The 19,827-nt window shown below is 42.8% G+C and overlaps 1 non-coding gene across 1 annotated transcript; it reads right to left on the reverse strand.

Annotated features, from left to right (window-relative positions):
• Positions 1 to 343: 343 nt before the first annotated feature.
• Positions 344 to 450, reverse strand: LOC138517090 (U6 spliceosomal RNA). The gene has a single exon (XR_011282366.1). It is a non-coding gene; the product is annotated as a U6 spliceosomal RNA (small nuclear RNA).
• Between the last annotated feature and the right edge of the window lie 19,377 nt (positions 451 to 19,827).

Genomic DNA, 19,827 nt, shown 5'->3' on the forward strand with positions numbered 1-19,827 from the left:
CATAGGATTTTGTGTGGAGTGGTGTACTGTGCCGCTGCCAGAAGTTGGAAGGCCGTAGTCTTTTGGGGGAAAGAAAATGAGCAAGGGGAAGATAAGGGGATAGAGAAGCGCGAAAGAGACTCTACAAAGGGAGGGAGGGATGTAGGAAGCCATATTGTATCTGCATGAGCCGTATGGGGGTTGAGTCTCTCACGGTTAATGACAATGTAGAAGTCACAAATAATCCTAACACCAATCAACTTTCGATCAACCACCCCCCAGCTTGGTTAAGTTTCAGTTCAACTCGTGCAGACTGAGTGAGATTTGGCTCAAGTGGATATTTTCTTTTTTTTTTCTTTTTTATTTTTTATTGGAACGCTTCACGAATTTGCGTGTCATCCTTGCGCAGGGGCCATGCTAATCTTCTCTGTATCGTTCCAATTTTAGTATATATGCTGCCGAAGCGAGCACAGGCTCAAGTGGATATTGTCTGTCTTGTCCACTAATTCTCTACCTATGAATGTTTGCGGATTGTAGTGCTGTCCTTACCGACTGCAATTGGGTTGCAGTGTTGGGACTGGTTGGCTGTCATTATGGTAGGTCCATGCACTGTATGGATTTAGGCTGACACTCTCATTTCCTTTTATGTACTCTGAATGTGTGGTATCAGGTAATGAAGTTCCCATACATAATGTTGACGGGAAAAGGCATTGGCAACATTATATATGGTGACATTATGTATGGGAACGGGTTGTGGGGATGTCCCCTGCTCTCGTTTAAAAAACAATTTAAAAAAGAGGGGTTGCGGGGTGTCCACCGCATGTTCAATTTAATAATGTATACGCAAAAAACAGCGACATTTTTGTCAGGGAACATTTTTGCGGGGACATTATTACATGGAACCGAGTGTGTTTGTCTTACATTAACTGTACACAAAGGAAACACATTAGCACATCTAATTATGACACAACATTGCTTGTGTGTTATTCAATTGCTCGACCATAAGTGTCACTTTTAGAGTAATGGAATGATGTAATTTGAATGATACAAGGATATTCAGAACAGTGACAAAACAGGATTTCGAGATCAGTTACAGATATGCAATGCCGACTTGAATGATATGTACATATTTCACTCATACAAAAACATGCAAGAGCCTGACAGAAAATGAATGCCAAATCCGATTTCCTTAATTTGTCAAAATAAACCAAACTGCAATTTTTCATTAATTAATATCTTGGTCTGCGGGTTTATGAGTCTGCTTTCAGAAGAGGGGGCAAAAGGCAATGGGAGGAGCTTTCAGGGGGAAAATAGAACAATCGTGTTGTCCTGTTATTAAAGAGAACCGAATAGGCAGTGCTTAGCACATTGGGATACACTCAACGCTGTCGGGAAATGTTCAAGTAGACCCCAAATCAAGTACTTGTGTGTGCACCGGTTTCCTTGTTCAAAATAGCAAAAACATGTTGTGTATATGCAAATAACTGCTTGTTAGCTAGCACTAGATTGGAAACTTGTCATGGATGTGTGAGGGTTGTGCTTTGCAGCTGTCGCGTCAAACCCATGTTTACTGTGCATTGCAGCAGAGGAGGAGATTGCGCATGACCACATTCTGCACAATACCTCAGGTGAGACAACCAACAAGTGAAGACTAGGCAGCTTGCAGCAATCATACAATTGGAAATTCCATTGAGAAACTATCTTTTCCAAAAGGATTCCTGTGCTATTACAGGAGTGGCTACCCATATGCAGATCAGCACGGTCTCGCCCCAAAAGGGGAGATCTAGCACACACTTCTTGGTCACTTCCCTTTGGCAGGGAATCATAAGCCTCCACCGACTATGGATGTCCTTTTTGTGTAGGAATGCAAAATAGCCCAGTACTTATGGGGTTAAATGTCATGAGTGAGGAGTAGCTGGGAGCCCTAGGCAAAGGAATCATGTTGGGCGCACCAGTGCCATGCATAGCTGCTAACTGGAACTACCAGAAAAATTACAGGTGGAAAGTACAAAATAGAAGATAACATGCTATATTGTATTTATAGATTAAGACAAAACTCACATTTACACAATGTTCCGCATTTTAACATAGTAGTAAACCTGCCACTATGCAAAGGAAGTAAACGCCATAGGTACAAAATGCACTCAAGGCTGGATAAAGTGAACAACTGAGAGCACCTGAACAGTAATGGGGTGAAACTCAGAATAGGGGCAGGCTGACTTCATGAAATCTGCTCTTCATTTTCTGCAATGTAGCAGGTTTGCTGGCAATTATGATTGATCGACCTCACACATCGGCGGTCAGATTTAATTATATTTTAAAATAATTATTTTCTCTGGAGCAGAGTCTGCTTTGGCTCTCAGAAAGGAGTTACTGAGTTGGGCCTGTTGGTAATAAATTGGAATTAACTGCTTCCTGTTGTTAATAAATTGTTATGCATGGCCTGAAATACAATATTGAGTGGTCTGAGTGAAACGCTCAGAGTTGGACCAACTGATGCTGTTAAAATCCGCCGGCTATGATGAAGTAAGTTAAATATTCTCTGCTCGTTGCTCACACTACCTGAACACAGACCATGTCTGGGCGCCCTAAACCACGCACAGAACTGCACCCTGACTCCTGGGGAGTCTCGCTTTTAAATACAAACACCGGCTCCTTTATTTACAATGCTGGATGAAATAAACTCAATTTAAGAATTTGCACAACGGCAAGAGAAGATGGCAAATTAAGTACATCTTTTTTTCTTTGCTTCTTGTGAAACCTGGAATCTGAAAATGTTACAATCAGAATGTTTCAATGGTGGGAACTTTCTGGATAGGATTCAAATGACCGTATGGGTGGCATGTCTTAGCAAACACTAGCAGCCATCCTCTGAGAATCAGTGCGGCACTATGGGCGGCCCAGCGTGCCACTTGGTTGGAAGACCAGTCCTCGCTTGGCACAACTTACATCCTCCTACGCCCCGCTCAGCATAGCCCATGCCAAGCGAGGCACATAATACTTCTACAACCTGCTTGGCTGCCTTTGGCTTTGCACTTAATGCATATTAAATTCGAATATGTATAATAGCAGCAGTATGCGTTTTATAGTATAAAATACCAGGGAAAATGCTGCCCTGGTTATATTAAGAAATCACTCACAAGCAGTGGACATATTTGGACTAATCACTAAAGATAATATGAAACGTATGTTCTCCTATTTATCACCAATTATTAAGCACAGGCTCCCTGTTCCAGCAGATAATATAGAACAGCGCCATGCTTTCCAAGGCAGCCTTTTATTTTTTTAACAAGAAGTAATGAAGCCGAGCCTTCGAGATTTCTGAAAAATAGCTTCAGTCGACATGGTCCATTTGCAAGAAGTTAATAATGTGAACTGTCAGTATACTTTCAGCTGAAAGCAATTCTTCTTTCAAATCTTAAATTCTTCAGATCCAAATCAATACTATTAAAAATCCCCATTTCCATTGTCCTTAACATATCATGCAAACTAAAATATATCAAACACTTGCAATAAAGGTTTTTGGGAGAAATATGGCACTCAGCAGATATTTTTTCCCACTTGAGATTAATGTGTCCGAAGCATGTACGGGTATCAAAAATAGAATAACATCCAAGAGTATTTCTCTTGTTGTTATTATACCCAGACTTGAGTCCCGAGCCTGCTGGGTCTAGAAACCCGAGCTACTTCTCACTGATGACGCCTAATGATGCTGAAACATGTCTGGGGATGCTTGTGATCTCACGCAGAATGGATGTGACCTGGCAGTGATCTCACGCAGAAGGGATGTGACCTGGCAGGGATGCTTGTGATCTCACGCAGAAGGGATGTGACCTGGCAGTTCGGGCTGGACTGCCCCTTTGGAGGTGGGACCAAGCCTGATTTGAATATGCTCTTTATCCTTTCTGTAATGGCTTGGCAGGCAATGAACCATGGTCTGGAGGGTTGCTCAGATCAAATGTGTAGTATGGCACCTGCCAGCCTTCCGATGTCATCTGAGGTAGATGGCTTCTGCCAGCCTTATATCGCGGACTGCCTGCTCAGTGTTCGAGGATGAGAGCGAGGATGTGCAGACGGTTGGAAAAGAGGATGGAGAGAGGGGCGAATGCTGGCGGGGCTCTTTGCATATATATATATTACCTGAAATAAACCTCAAGTAAATCTCCCCACAATGCCTCTGTGTTTCCTTATCCTACTGATATACTACAACTGCGACGAGGAACTGCGACGAGGATGGGAGAAAATATCAGGATCCCTTCATTTTACTGAAGTATAAAATACTGAAAATGTTAAATAAATACATATATATTGTAGCAGAGTAAGGGGTTAACATGGGTTGTGATGGGGTTGGAGTGGAGTTATAAGGATAGAAAAACAGGGCTTGGGGGTCAAATGAAAAAAAAGAAAATTCAGTATGTTCTCGATCTTTTGGTTGCAGTGAAATGTACAACTCTAAAATTTGCTTCGGTAATATCAAATATCACCAAAATCCCTCCTACTTCATTGCCTAGGCCCTTCTGGACAGGCGAAGTTTGAAGATTTGCCAGATGTTCCAGGAAATTAAGCTGAAATCTCAATGAATATGAGAGGTCTGTCAAAAAGATAAGTAAACACTACGAAAAGAAGTTAAGTATAATACTAGAACGCTGCAATGTTTAGAAAGAGGGTGCAAGAGGAAGGCGAAGATGTGGAGCAGTTCATTACAAGCCTGAGGAAATTAGCCAGGACATGCAATTTCAACAGCCAATTGGATGAACTCCGCAGGGATCAATTCATGCTGGAGTGCAACAGTGTTAAAGTCAGAGAAAAATTATTGCCGCAATATGACCCTCCCTTAGATACTGTTCTGAGAGTAGCCAAAGAAGTGAAGCACACAGAGAAATGTGTCAAAGTCCTAGAAGACAGAATGAAGCACACAAACTTAAAGACAGAAGGCATACCACTACTGACAACCATACCCCAAGTGAATGACACTATATAGTTTGTGTATGCATATCAATGGTGATGGATGAAGATGAAGAAGAAATAGCCCTAAAGCTCCAGTCTTCGTTGATGGCACATCAAAGTCCATGATGATTGACTCTGGTGCCAAATATACACTACTGCCCCAGAGCGAATGGGAAAGACTAGGGCGAGATTATTTGAATGAGATTTATATTAATCCCAGAGCATATAGAGGTGCTTAAATTGAGTTAATTGGGAGGTTTTGGACCACTCTAAAATTCAAAGACATGGAAGCCAAGGGAAAGGTCTACGTGAAAAAGATGGGCAAGCTCCCCTTATTGCGCTGGATGCATGAAAGGAAGTTCAAGGTAAAACTAGATCCCAATGCGGAAGAAGTACTGACTATTGAAAATGCCAGCAGTAAAGAGAATGTAGTAAATTAAGTATTTTGAGATGATATAAACTGTCTATGCAGATGTGTGCACAAAATAAAAATGAAAGACAACTGCACACCGGTAGCACAGAAACTGCACAGTATTCCGTTGTCAATGAGGTAAAGGCTCAAACTAGAGTTGAAAAAACTAGAAAATCAAATCACCATAGAGAGCATAGTTATAGCAGAATGGGTGTCACCTCTAGTTGTTTTGAGAAAAAAGACAGGAAGAATTTTTGTAGACATGCGAGAACTCAATAAATGTGTCATTCCAGAGAGACACCCAGTGATTAACATTCAAGAGATCATATCGGCCATAGGTCCTGCAAAATACTTCTCAACTTTGGACCTCACATCTGCCTATCATCAGGTGAAATTACATGATGAATATAAGTGTTTGACTGTGTTTATTACCCCTGAAGGACTATTTCAGTACAAATGCATGCCATTCGACCTGGTATCCACTGCCTCAGTCATTCAAAAGGTCATACACAAATGATTCATTGAATATGAGGAAATCCTATGCTTCCAGGATGACATCTTAGTCTATGTAGATAGTCTCAAACTCCATGATGAAAGATTAAATGGTGTATTCAAGAAACAACAAACTGCAGGCATGACTTAAGTCGGGACAAATGCACAATTAATAGACAAGAAATTGAGTATCTGAGACATGTTATCTCAGCTGGGGTTATTCATCCCAAAAGACAACTTGCATAAACCATTGAAAATATGCCAAGACCTGCATCTTCCGAGGGATGGCGGAGTACTGCTCCAAATTCATTTGTGGTTTTGCGAAACACACTATGTCCATGCATGAGCTGAACAAAGGGAAGAGTATGTTTGTTTGGAGTAGAGCATGCGAAGTGGAATTTAAATTCATTAAAACGCTGCAGTATTTCATAAGTAACAGGAAGACGATTATAACACAGACGCAAGCAACGTTGGTCTTGGTGCTGTGGTAACACAAAGAGAAAGTGGGAAGGCATTTCTCATAGCCTTTGCCTTCAGAGAACTGAAGGGAGCAGAGAAGTTGTATGCTAGCATTGAAAAAGATGCACTGGTGATCAAGTCTACGCAGATACATTTTGGAATTTTATCTGGGGCACACATTTTGAGTTCTGCACTGATCACAAACCACTGGTGGAAATAATTACTTCAAAGGGTTTAGACAAAGTTTCAGCTTGTATCAGGAGGTGGGTGTCCCAATTGCAAAAGTACAATTGTATAGTTAGGTATTTGCCTGGAGTGAAGAATTTTGCAGGAGACTGTCAAGGTTGGCAACTGTGGTGGAGTTTAATAATGAGGAGAACGATCCAGAGGGTAATAACCTCTGTGCCACTACCACAGGAATAATGGAAAGATGCCATGAGGCAGGATAAAAGTTTAATTAAACTCAAATGAGTATTGGAGGAGGACGACAATCCTTGCAGAATATAGGTTTTTGAAGGACTAGGACTTTTACCTTTCTAGAATGTGATAGACGATTTGTGTGTCCAGGAAGGACTGATAATGCGTGGTGACAAAAATTGTTCACCAAATAAAGTTTGCGAATGACTCATAGGACTTGCTCATGGAGGTCGCCAAGGGATTGTTAACACCAGGCAGAGGATAGGAAGTGACTACTGCTAGCCAGGCTGTGATCTCCAAATCGAGAGGACTGTCAGAGATTGTATCCTTTGCAATAATAGTGATAAAGCGTGTGTGAGCTCTAGATATCCCATTGTTATTCTGAATATTCCGGAATGCCCAGGGGATAAATTCAGAATGGATGTTTTAAGCCCTGTGTGGAGTAATGGAATACAATCATTTTGCCTGGTAGTCATTGACTTACTTACGAGGTGGGTTGAAGTTTTGATCAAACCTAACATAAGGATGAAAACTGTTATTAAGTTTCTGGTAGGAATTTGTGAACCTAAAGACTACCCCAGAGGCTTAGTTACTGACAATGGGTCACATTTTAGATCAAGGGAAATGGAAGAATACTGTCAGAGGAACTCCATTGAACAAAGGAAGAGTGCCATATACCATCACCAAACCGATGGGGTCGTATAACGTTTTAATAAGGTGCCGAAGGAAGCAATCAGATGGGCTTGGACTAATGGTAGAGACTGGGAGAGAGCAGTGAGGAATGTGATTGTTGCTCACAGGTTCACTCCTCATTGTAGCACGGGTGTTTCTCCTTTTGAACTTAGCAGGGGCAGGAAAGCTAATACAAAGCTTGTACCAATCTGGATGGGCAAGGCAACTGAGATGGGGAGCAAGTTGGAGAGTGTTTTTGGTAACATCAGGTGCAGTCACATGAGAAACAAAGAAGCACATGACAGGGCTGGGATAAGGGGGGACAAAGTTCTTCCCACTATAGGAGATATGGTGAGAATCAAATTACCTCCTGTCCACAGAGATTGGTGTTGTAAGTGGTCCAAGCCCTATGTGATGAAAGAAGTATTTAAACATGCAGTCATATTGGATGATGGGAGAGTATGGAACACGGAGACAGTGGGCCTCATTACAACCCTGGCGTTAACCATGGCACTATTAGTGCCATGGTTGACGCCGGTATTTTACCAACTCTGCTATGGTGAATGGCGGAATTACCGCCCCATTCCAAGGTTGGTGGGGCAGTAATTCCCCATTCACCATTGGCCCTTCCCCATTCCCATTTTTGCCCCCATAGGGCTCAATGGGAATGAGGAAGGCAGTAATTACGGTACCGCAAATGACGGTACCGTAATTACCTCGAAAGTCCCTTTGCAGGTTCCTTCCTTAACGGCTGGTAAGGTCGGGACCTGCAAAGGGATCTCGTAACTAGGCGGTAAGGGTTTAACAGCGCCGACACCTTTTACAGTGCCGTTAACCCCTTACCGCCTGGGTCGTAATGAGGCCCAGTGTCTCTGGTGAGAGGGATCAAGAGAAGAGAGAGAGAGATAATGTCGCTGAGGGAGAGAATGTCACTGGCAAGTTTGAGAGAGTTAAGGAGGTTGCTGAGAATGTGAAGAGGATAATGTTAGAGTCCTGCAGAGGTGAATATTCCTTGCCTGACCATGCAGCTGGGAATCCTTTTTGGTCAAGGTCAGGGAGATCCTACCAGAGACCTAAACATCTTACAGAATATGTATAAAAGATTAGCTCTGTGAGTTGCATTGGCAGAGTAACTTGTGAAGAGCAGAGAATGTGTTATATAGCAACTTAAAGCCTGCCCACATCAGCTGTGGGAGTTGGCTCCTGCCAGCCTTATCTTGCGGTCTGCATACTTGGTTCTCGAGGATGAGAGCAAGGATGCAAAAACGGTTGGAGAAGAGAACGGAGAGAGGGGCGAAGGCTGTCGGTCTCTTTGCATATGTATATTAACTTAAATAAACCTTAAGTGGATCTCCCCACGGTGCCTCTGTGTTTCCTTGTCCTACCAATACACTACAAAATGACAGAGGTTTAAGATTAATTCTAAGCCTTCCAGCCATCCCCTTTTTGTTTTTGCCAAATCCATTTCTAAATGTTCACATGGATCCACATCCTGCTTTGCCAGGGGATCCTGTACACACTCTGGGGGGTCCCGCCTACAAAACAAAGCTCCCTGGGTCTACAACAACCAGTACCCAGCTTTAAAGGTCCTATGTTATGCAACATTCCTAGAGTGAAGGTGGGATTTATTATGGTTGTGCATCTTTGAATCATGGTTACAAGGCAATATCCTGCTAAAATGTTCCTGGGATGGGGGACACGTCAGGCAGTCTGGTCATGAATCCACATTGCATTTTAATGGCTGGCCTGAGCTCACAAGTTTGCCATGAGAATAATACCAATTTGAGGTCGTCATACCAGAACCAGAATGCCTTATTCTTAGAGATTAATGTTCCAACACATAGATATGCATTTATTTTGTAATTATTTAATTAGAGGTGCAGCAGTTACATGTAACCTCTGTCTGCAGTAACCATGTGTCAAAGAAGCTGTCAAACAAGGCAGATGTGAACTCTAAACATGCTCAGTGCCACAAATATGAAGTTGCTGCAGGTCAGGAGACTGATGATGGAGGACATATGTGTGTACTATGCTTTTGGCATGGATCTTTATGAAAAGGTGTTCTGATTAGCAGACCACCCTTTCTGAGATGGACTTCTTTCATTATTATATTATTTAATATATATCTAAAAACCAGAGCTCTAAACCTTCATTAGGTAGAATCAAGCTAGTTTTTTACATCCCAAGAAGGCAGTGTTGGCCACCATATTCTGGCATAACGTTCCTGTTGGTGTCCAATACGTTATGTTTGTCAATTTAATCTGGAAAGCCATGACACCCCACTTTAGGAATGTTAATTTGATCTTTAAACAAGATCGGGACCAGAACTCAATACTAATGTCCAATCCATGTATCTGGAACAGTGAGTAGGAAACAATATTATGACTAAGTAGCTTCTAAGTCAGAGATGCATGTGCACAATTAAAGCAACATAATGAACACAGAATTGAACCTGGGTGGTCTGTCTCAAAATCGATCCATGGCTCCCACAAATCTGTTTGTGAGATTTGAGTAGGATTGCAGGTTCACAGAGATGTTTCTTCTAGCTCAAATCTGCCCAAATCTCCTTTAAGAGTCACACAATCTCTGCAACGTCCAGTAGAGGTTCTAAATGGTTCAGACAGATTCTTAGGAAAAAACATACCCAAAACAACTTTAAATTATTCAGGGAGGGAGACAAAGGTGAAAGTATAGGGAGGAGTTGGATGAGGCCGGGTGCTGGAGTTTGCAGGAGGAAATGGAGTAATGTGCATCTGTCAATGTTATCCAAGAAGGAGGGCCCAATAACCTTTGTAGTATGACATTTCAGTGGAGTAATGAATATACTGCAGAGAACTATGTGGAACCTGCAGGTCCCAAGGTCGAATATGGGTAAGTGGAACTCAGCCTATCCTCCTTCTGAAGTTGACCAAATTAGTTAATTTGAAGTTGGGAATTCTAAGTTATCACTTTTTCAAACCACATAGAATCAAATACACACACAGGAACTGGATACATCTGGCTTGCACTGATCAGCATTGCAGGTCTCGCAGCAGCATTCCCTCTAACCATAAACGCACAGCCCCTCCCTCTTTTTCACAGAACCATAGAACAAGAACTGTCAAAATTGTAGAAGTGTGATATACATGACCACTTTACATTACAATACATTACAACACTTCAGTTGGCATTTGTGTGGGAGAATTGATCACTGGCTAATTTAGAGGCACTGATCTGAACCTCTTTAGGGCTGCAATGGCGTGTTTTTATGGCTTAAACGTCTTTAGGATCCAGCAACAAATCAGGCCATTGTCAAACAAAAGAGATGGCTGGAAGTTTTACAATTAATCTCAGCTCTTGCCATCCTTCTGAGCCAACGTTAGTTGGCCTGCCAAGGCATTACATAAAGGGGAAAGACCATATTCAAATCAGACATGTAGAAGAAAATGTAATTCAGATAATCTTTACTTGCAATACTAATCAATTTGAGATCTGGTGAAATGTATTATATATATTCAGTAAATAATTAAGCAATATGCACAGAGCCGAGGGGGGCATTACTGCCTCAGGTAATTCCCCTGGGCCCATAGTTACGAAGGACCTGGGACATTACCTGAGATGGTAATGCCCCCCATCAAGGTGCTTATTTCTATTAGTACACCAGCCTGTTGGACCGGGGCACTAAGAGCAACTTTGTTTCAGTTGCAAGATGCTCCGGTGTTTCGCAACTGAAAAAAAACAAATCCTGCCAAGGAATGAAAAAAAAAGTCCATTCTCCATTTCTATGGCGCCTATTGAAACTAGTTTTAAAAAGTCAACAAACAAAATGGCCACCATGGAAGGGGACAAGGGACTACAGATAGTCTCTTCTCCATTTCCATGGCTGTCATTAAAAAAAAGAGGAAAAATAACAACAAATGGCCGCCATGTAAAGGAGAGAAGAAGTCCCCTTTTCCTTGCCAAGGCGGTGTGTAGCAGATCGGTAGCAGACGCGCTGGAGACAGACATTTTTCAAGTACGTCAGCTCCCAAAAAGGATACACAAAAAAGGTAAGTGGAGGGAACAGGAGATGGGGAAGGTAAATCTGTGGAAGGTGAGGGTGAATGAGAGGAGATGGGAGCACTTACCTCATTCCCTGGTGGAGGAAGATGGCAGCCTCCAGCCCGGTGGAGGCCCGGAGCGGTCGGATTACCATGTGGTAATGCCCCCATTCCGAGCCTTCTCATTGGCTGAGAGGCTGCCACCCCTACCCCACCCACCACTGGATACTAATTACATTTAGAACAGTACAATTTAGGTTGTACTGTTTGTCAGGTTGTCTTTAATTGGCAGCATACACGAAAGAGCACATCTAAAACTGAATATTTATTTGTACACATTTTTACATTTGAGACACAGGCTTACATGTGACACCTAGTAGAAGCAGTGAGAGGAGCAGGGTATTCCTGAGGGAAGCTTGTGGAAAAGTCACGCTCAACTGATTTTGGTGAAAGGGAGCAGCAGAGATGTGGGGAGGTGGTTGACACCTACAATATGCAACTCAATCCCCCTTAGAATCTGCCATTTAAAGGACCACCTTGCCGTCTGGAAGGTCCTCAAGACCTGGCTTTCTCACCTGCATTCTGGCGAGCCCATTCCACCCCTCGTGTCAATTGGCTGGGATGGCATTGAGTCCTTCCAAAAACGTACTGAGCAATGCAGAGAAAGGTCTCCCGCAGACCGCAGGACAGGATCTGCAACACGCCAATGAAAGAAACACTAACCAGGACACATTGGCCATAGGCACGGCCACCAACTTCTCTGTTAGTATTATAATGCATGGAGACTGACTCCTTTGGTGAGTATCACCACGGCTTCTGGAAGCCCTATTGTCTTTCAGCTGATCGCCATCCAGAGGTACTGCTTCATAGCCTCCATCTGATGATCTTGCTGGAACAGGCCCGTAGAAGAAGTCTGACATTCTCTGTAGGTCTTCTTATATAGGTGGTGAGTGGTAGGAACATGTTCCATTGCAAGACACCTTTCAGATGCAAAGGGAGTAGACGAAATCCCTGAGGTCAACTTCTACAAGAGCCTTTCTCACCTGATTCTGCCTGGAGTCAGCAGAAGATGCAGGTCTCACACTAGTACCTGCAGTACACATTTGGAAGAAAAAAAAACATGTAAGCAGCTGACCAATGAGCCAGAAACAGGGTAAAACGGGCTGGCCTTTTACATGGCCAATGAACAGTGTCATCCAAATCATGTTCCACATGCCTATTCACAAGTCACTCTGAGGTACATGCATCAGTGCAAGTATGTGCACATCTACTGCAACAAGCCTATGATCATCCACTGCAATCAACAACATATGCTGCACAAAAAGTTCCTTTGTCGGTGCAGGACATGGAGTTGTGCAGATCTTACCAACTGAAGATGAGGGAAGGACAATACCAGGAGTAATTGAACATCGGGAGATAGGACTCTATCTACACAGCCCCTTCACTGATAAGTCAGACAATAAGGATGACGATGACGAGATGGATTATGTTCAATGCAAACATTATACTCCATCAGAAGAGTCCAGATGAGAATGAGTGTTGCTGCAAGCAAGCAGCAGCACGGTGGAGAAGGATGATGAGAACAGAGAGATGCACTGAATGTAGTACTGATCCAGCCTCACCCCATATTTATGTACACCATACTGAGATACACTTCCATTCAGAGTCCTGTTTAATTTATTAGACTGCTGCAATGGCATAGGAATATAATTCTCTCTAGATATATAAACTCCTCTATTCTGTTAATTAGAATTACAATTCACCAGGGTGCAGTTTCTGTGGGAAATACACTTCACACCTACATGGAGAGGACACGGTTTGCTGAAAACTATTGTGGTAACATATATCACATCTATTAATCTATACATTGAGTATTGTCCTGTGTGTTTAACCTCTATTTCCGGCCTTTACATTGTGGATTGACCTTTTCAACACTAGAAGCTATAAAAGCATTTCTCCATTATCGAGAAAGCTACTTTAGTGACAGTTTTTATATGATATATGAGACCTCAGTTATAGATATGGTGGACATTATGCAATGGACTAGCCTTGCTTTAGTTGGCTAACATTAGAACAGATGGCAATGTGCTGCAGAACTTAGGCACCTGAATGGGTCACGTGATTGGGATAACTTAGGCAATGATGGATCATGATTATGTTTGAAAGAATGGGAAAGTGCCGGCACCCTCTAAAGTGAAGAGGTGTCCACTGGAGGCCAGCATTAGATTGGAATTTCTCGAATGTTCTGCAGCAGGTGCTGCATGTTACATAGACAGCTTCCTCTGCAATGGATTACCGTTGGTTTGGCTGACAAGGCTGTCATTGTTTCTTTAGCAAGGTTGTAACTCATGACTGCTTGATTTTCTATAATGTTCGAGGGCTCAGGTGGTAGCGTGTTTGCTTCTTGAAGCTGTAAGAGATTTTGCTTTATGTTTTTATTGCATTTAAATGCAATAAACTGACTGTCTCCTTTACTTTCTAAAATATGGTTCGTGAGCCGTTTCTCTAAATCTGAGAATCTAGCAATATTTTGGAAATGAGGCGGAAACCTAACATGCCGGCACACTGTTAAAGTGAATGATATGTTGTAACATGTCAATTGGTCTTCCCTGCCAAGACCTCCACCTGGCAAATCACATGCACGTTCTCCTGCACCCTCCTGGTGTGTCAGTCGGTTTGGCGTTGAAGGGGCTTGGCTGGCTTTAGTAAGCAACACTGAACTGACTTCTGACCACACGTTTAACCTCAGACAATAAGCCATACTTTTGAAGAGTTGTGAATGGGCTGCGATACTTGATAACTATAGCGTTAGACTGGGATTGGTATGGCACTCCGTTATATGTTTGAAGTACTGAAAACCAAAAGCAGGATCTACTATCCTAGCAGTCTCTCTGCCCTCTGTCTATCCGCCTAATTTGCCAACTCACGAATCCCACTGGACGATATCAAAGAAGTTTAAAGCATTCACCCCACAGCCAACCGGTTTATGCCTGTACACAGTTCGTCTTGCTGCGAGTTTGTAGGAATTTGCTCATGTTTAGGATTCCTGGCCATTCTTGCTGGAGATGGTTTGCATAAATTCGAATCTCACGTGACCTTTATAATGAGTAGCGGCATTATCCAAACTCTTAGCACTAGACCTTGCCCAGGAAAGGCAGGATTTGGACACATCATGCACAGTTTAAAAAAGAAAGATAAAAAAAAAAAAACACTCTAAAAATCTCCTTGACAGCTGCATCACTGAAGGCCACGGAATTCCCTTGGAAATGTCTGAATATTATATATTTGATAAATTAACAGTAGCAAACTTTTTGAGACAGAGGTGAATCATGTTAGGCAAGGTTTACCTCTTCAAATGCAATGACAAGCCTTTGGGATAAATGTTCGTTCGGAAGTTACCTAAGCCAGAAAAAGGGGGCACTGCCATGAAGTGTGAGACTTGGCAGGAAGGAAGCATGGGAAGCGTGCGAGTTACATGCTGTGATAAGGAATGTGAGTTTCATTTGACTCTTCCTCAGTTGTTGACGTCCTCATCAGTCGGAATTCCATAAAGAAATTATTAATTGTAATTGCTGTAATTGTTTCATGCCTGCACTCACCTATCATGTTGTAACTAAGCTTAAATATTCTTGTATCTGCTGCTCCCAGCTACCTGAGGGTTTGGGGTACATTATCAAATAAACAAACAAACATTAGTAACCATTGAATTGAATTGGAAACGTTCTCACGTGGCTTAAGTATGAAGAAGAAAGGCACGCTCCTTATTTGACCAGACAATGAAAGCATTCTGCCTTCATCCACCCTTGTGAATACTGGGATGCAATATGATCATTCAATGCACTTAAAATCTGTGAAAAGCAAAGTGTGTGTGTGTGTGTGTGTGTGTGTGTGTGTGTGTGTGTGTGTGTGCGCAAAAATGCATTGTCGTATTACCAAACCATGAACACAAGCAAAGTGGTGTTACGAGTGCACATTGCATATCTGCCAGATCATTCAGTTCACATAACACTATAATGTCAATCAGGATTCCAAGGCCTCTCCAGCGCCCACCCAAAATGGTGGTATGTAGTCACAGACTGCACCTCCTCCCACTGCACTGGGAGGGTGGGGCATGGTCCTCTTTCAAAGATAGGGCAGGTAATTGCCTTGTAAACAGAGTCAGTGCACCAGGAGTCATGATAACTGTAATTACATGTGTTGGCTTTATCCTAACAGTGAGGGACCCGTGGGCCTTCTCTTGTGGGGAATCTGGCCTTTTCTTCAAAAATTGGGGATCCAACCCACAGTCTGAAATCCATTCCAATGCACAGATTACCATGCTCTCCATTTAAATGCCTGCACATCACATTACAATTCACATTTATTTAACAATGAAGCACAATGAGGATGAAGACATAAGCTTGCCTGTGGCACACCTTATGTGCGTATACACGCAAACAAACACAATCTCTCAATCTCTCTCTATTTCTGTCTGTCTCTCTCTCTCTCTCTCTCTCTCTCTCTCTATCTCTCCTTTCATAGCAAAGATGGCCCAATCATGACTCAGTATCTACTAGTTGCATGTTTCTTGCTTCATGCCTACACTCTGTGACCTAAATTGATGCATTACGTGCTTCTCTGAATACCTTGGGCTCCAACGAGTGTATACCCACAGGGACACGTTAATATTTCAGGTATACCTTTGATATTAACTCATTTTCACAATAGACATTGATAGTGGAAAGACACTCTCTCTCTTTTTTGAAGATTTCATTTGATGGTAAACTATTGACGCACAGATTAAGTAGAACAAAGTGAGGACATTCAGTGATTGTGACTGAACGTGGTGAATTCAAGTGTTACTCACAAGGAAAGTAGTCCAAAAGAGAGAGCAACATGCAATGGTGTGTTGATTTTGCTTCATTGCGGGATGTATTGTTTGAGGAGTAGCTGCAGATCCAGAGTAACCACACATTGGTGTGTATGTATGAGAGGGAAAGCATTCTAATTAATGGCCATGAGTAAGACAAGGCCCTTGGAAAATCATGCAAGTAAAACAAAAAAAAAAAAACGTTCCAAGCACAAAACGAATTCTAAAGGGGGGTATTCAGAGTCTGGCAGTAGTCTCCTCTTCACAAAAGCAGATGTCATTTCTGAGTTTCAGATTTCAAATTCGGAATTCGGGGGATGAGAAAAACCTCTGAATGTTGCATGTTTTGCCACTACTGCCAAACTCTGAATGATGCTCAAAGTGTTAAGTGCACTGCAATTACTGTTCTCAAAAAGCTCTTACATCGTAGCCAAACGGTAAACACAAAGATGGCAAGTAAATATACCATACATTAATTTAACCATACACTTAAACACTGGTGAGCAGAACGGATGTCCCTTTCGTTGAGTGGGGCTAGACAAATTGCCTTCTTCTATCCCAGGCTTGTCCAACCTTTTTGAATGTGGGGACGAAGCATTAACATTTTGTCACCCGCTGGGCCGGCGAGCCAAAAGTGAACACCCTCACCCAAAGCAGTATATTAGAAAATTGTGACCTTTGACACAATAGCATCAGAGGCATAGCCATGCAGTCCCAAAGATAGCTTTTGGTGTCGGGGCAGTGATCAAAGGTTAGTTTCTTGTGATTTCTTCCAGTGTGTATGTATTGATATTTCTCTGAAATAGTGGTGGCGACCAAGCGTAGCGAGGGAGCTATAACGATCTAGGGAGGGTTTGGGGGTCCCCCCCCCACGATTTTTTTTCTCCAAATATGGATCTGAAATTGTCCATTTACAGCAGGAAAAGTGACCAAAAAGCCATAAGTTTACAATCAGTTCTAAAGGGGAGCATGTACTTTCCATGTCACCAACAACAGACAAGAACATTGTAGAACACAACACATTTTAATGATCAATGTGTCCACAGTGTAAGACAGCACTGTCACCCATGTAACACTTTGGCATGCTGGTTGTGCCCAAAATATGCCTCTGTAGCAATATGTCTATGTTGGCTGTTCCCAATTTAGGCCAGCATTGTCCTCTACATAGCATGATTGATGCTGCCTGAGCATGTGCAGTGTGCCCAATACATATTCCAGCTTATCTCTGTAATACACATTCATTACTTCTGTGGTAATGAAAGAAGCATAATCCAATTCCAGGGGGCACCTGAGGCAGTAAAAGTCCTCCGCCACGGCCCGGTTTATTGGTCAGACCCAACATTGCAGAAATAAATAAATTAATCGTGTCCACGGACCCGACAAACATTGAACAAATAAATAAATCGGGCAGGGGAGCCGACTTGAATTTCCCGGGGGGTGCCCAAATGTAGGAAGCGACATCACCAGCAGTTATATGACCGCATTTGCACGTAGTCGCCGATTTGGTGCAAGGGGGTGGGGGGTGCAGAACAGTGGAAACATCGGCTAGCATGTACTGCATATACTAAAGTCAAGTAAGAAGGAGGTTTAAGCCTTCGTGTTGCATTCCAGTAGGCCAATACTCCCCCTAATCCACCCCTCTATAATCATCCAGGTTGTAGTAGCTCTCAAAAGGCAGAGCAACACAACTAGGATGGGAGAACGAAATGCCATCCCATCCTGTGAGTGTGTCAAACCTCAGAGCAAAGACTGTACGTGTGCCTCCTACCTTGGAGCACAATCTCACTCATTTGGTGCAAATCTCGCAAGTGGGTGCTTAGGAATCCCATGCATGTGTATGGGCTGAATACCTCGGATCACTTGCTCACTTCTTCAGTGTGAAACTCTGGCCAAGGTAGTACTGTCCCAATGGTGAGAAGTGTCGTATTTTCACATTAACTATGCTTAAGCACTTTGGGTTATTGAATAGTGCTGCTACATTCTGAGTAATTCCATCCCTTTAAATATATTAGCTCTTGTATAACCAATACATCTTGTTGATTTATTCTGATGATGATGAAGATGTTAGACTTGCTTAATAGTTCTGGTTCTGTATCATTAAATGCACTTCAGATCTTCAGAGTCTCGGGAGGATAGCTCAGGGGCAACGTGGTCGCATTGGAAGCAAGACGACATGGAGCAACACAGGTTCAATCCCTCTGAATAAAGAAATAAAACTGGCACTGTCCTGTTACTGCCTCTGGTGCCCCCCCCCTTTTTAGGGGGCACCAGAGGCAGTAACAGTCCTCCGCCATGGCCCGGTTTATTTCTTTATTTGTTCAATGTTTTCTGTACAGCCTCACGGGCCACATGAAATGGCTTGGAGGGCCGCATTGTGGCCCGCGCGCCGTATGTTGGACAACCTTATTCTAGCCCATTTAATCCTAATATGTAGTCTCTGCACAAATAAGATCCAATGTTCACCAAAGGTCCCGAATAAGAGTTTAGAAGCCCGTCTATGGAAGGGACCTCCAGAGATCCACTACAGGACCTGCTCGGAGAGGCTGATTTCTGGCATAGTCCAGACAGCTGGCATGCATCTCCAGAGTGAGACAAAGCAGTTGCTTAGGTCTAGTAAAAAGGCAGAGCCTTGCGTCAAGGTGATCTTTTATCTTGAGGGATTCCGCAAAATAGCTTCCCTGCTAAGAGATGTGTCTTTCTCTTTCTGGCATCTGTTTTCCAGTCTCCTACGAAAATGTTCAGATCCATGGCAACACAGCACTCCAAATAGTAATAATTATGGAGAGAATAGATAGCAGATTTGCATATCAGTTAAATATAATGTTCCATTCATCCTTTAATGCTTGCACGATTCATGCCCATCTTCATAGCTGCAGACAGTGCCTATAAACGATGGAGGTCTGAGTAAGCTTTGTTGGCAACATACATCCTTGTGTAAAGAGACTAATTGGAATGAGCATGCACCCATTAAAAGGGAATGCCCATGTTCATATCTACCGTGGCAGCTGGGGACATGTACTTGTTGCTATAAAGTCCTGTCCTGCCAATTTAGGAATCATGCCGTTGATATGCATCATTTCTGTGAGGGACTTCCATATTGTGTCTCCTGACAGGTTTATCACCTTAACAAAATCCGAGTATGACCTTTTCAGATCCTTGCCCTCTCTGTCAAGAATCAGTCCAGGAAGCTGAGTTAATGGATCATGGTAACTTAAGCAATCTGGTCATATCTCATGGTCATTGATGAACTGAGAAGAAATCAGTGCTTGCAATGCACAGTTCCGCACTGAGGCCTTGTTTTGAAATGCTACATCCCTTAGTCCCGTCTCCTCAACCACCTGCTCATCCAGAAGGGAATCAGGGTGGCACTTGTACTGCATCCACCCAGAAGTGCAGCTTAATAACCTGCATCTGGTGATCTTGCTGGTGCAGGCGAGCAGAAGAGGTCTGCAATTCTTTGTCAGGATTCTTATCTATGTGGCCAGCGACTCCTTCAGTCTGAGTGAGTCACCATGGCTTCTGAAATCACTATTGTCTGTCAATTGATCCCCTGATCCTGAGCAAGTATCAGTTCAGTCTGT

This window comes from Ambystoma mexicanum, chromosome 6q (assembly GCF_040938575.1).
Source record: "Ambystoma mexicanum isolate Mex_15411 chromosome 6q, UKY_AmexF1_1, whole genome shotgun sequence".
NCBI lineage: Eukaryota > Metazoa > Chordata > Amphibia > Caudata > Ambystomatidae > Ambystoma > Ambystoma mexicanum.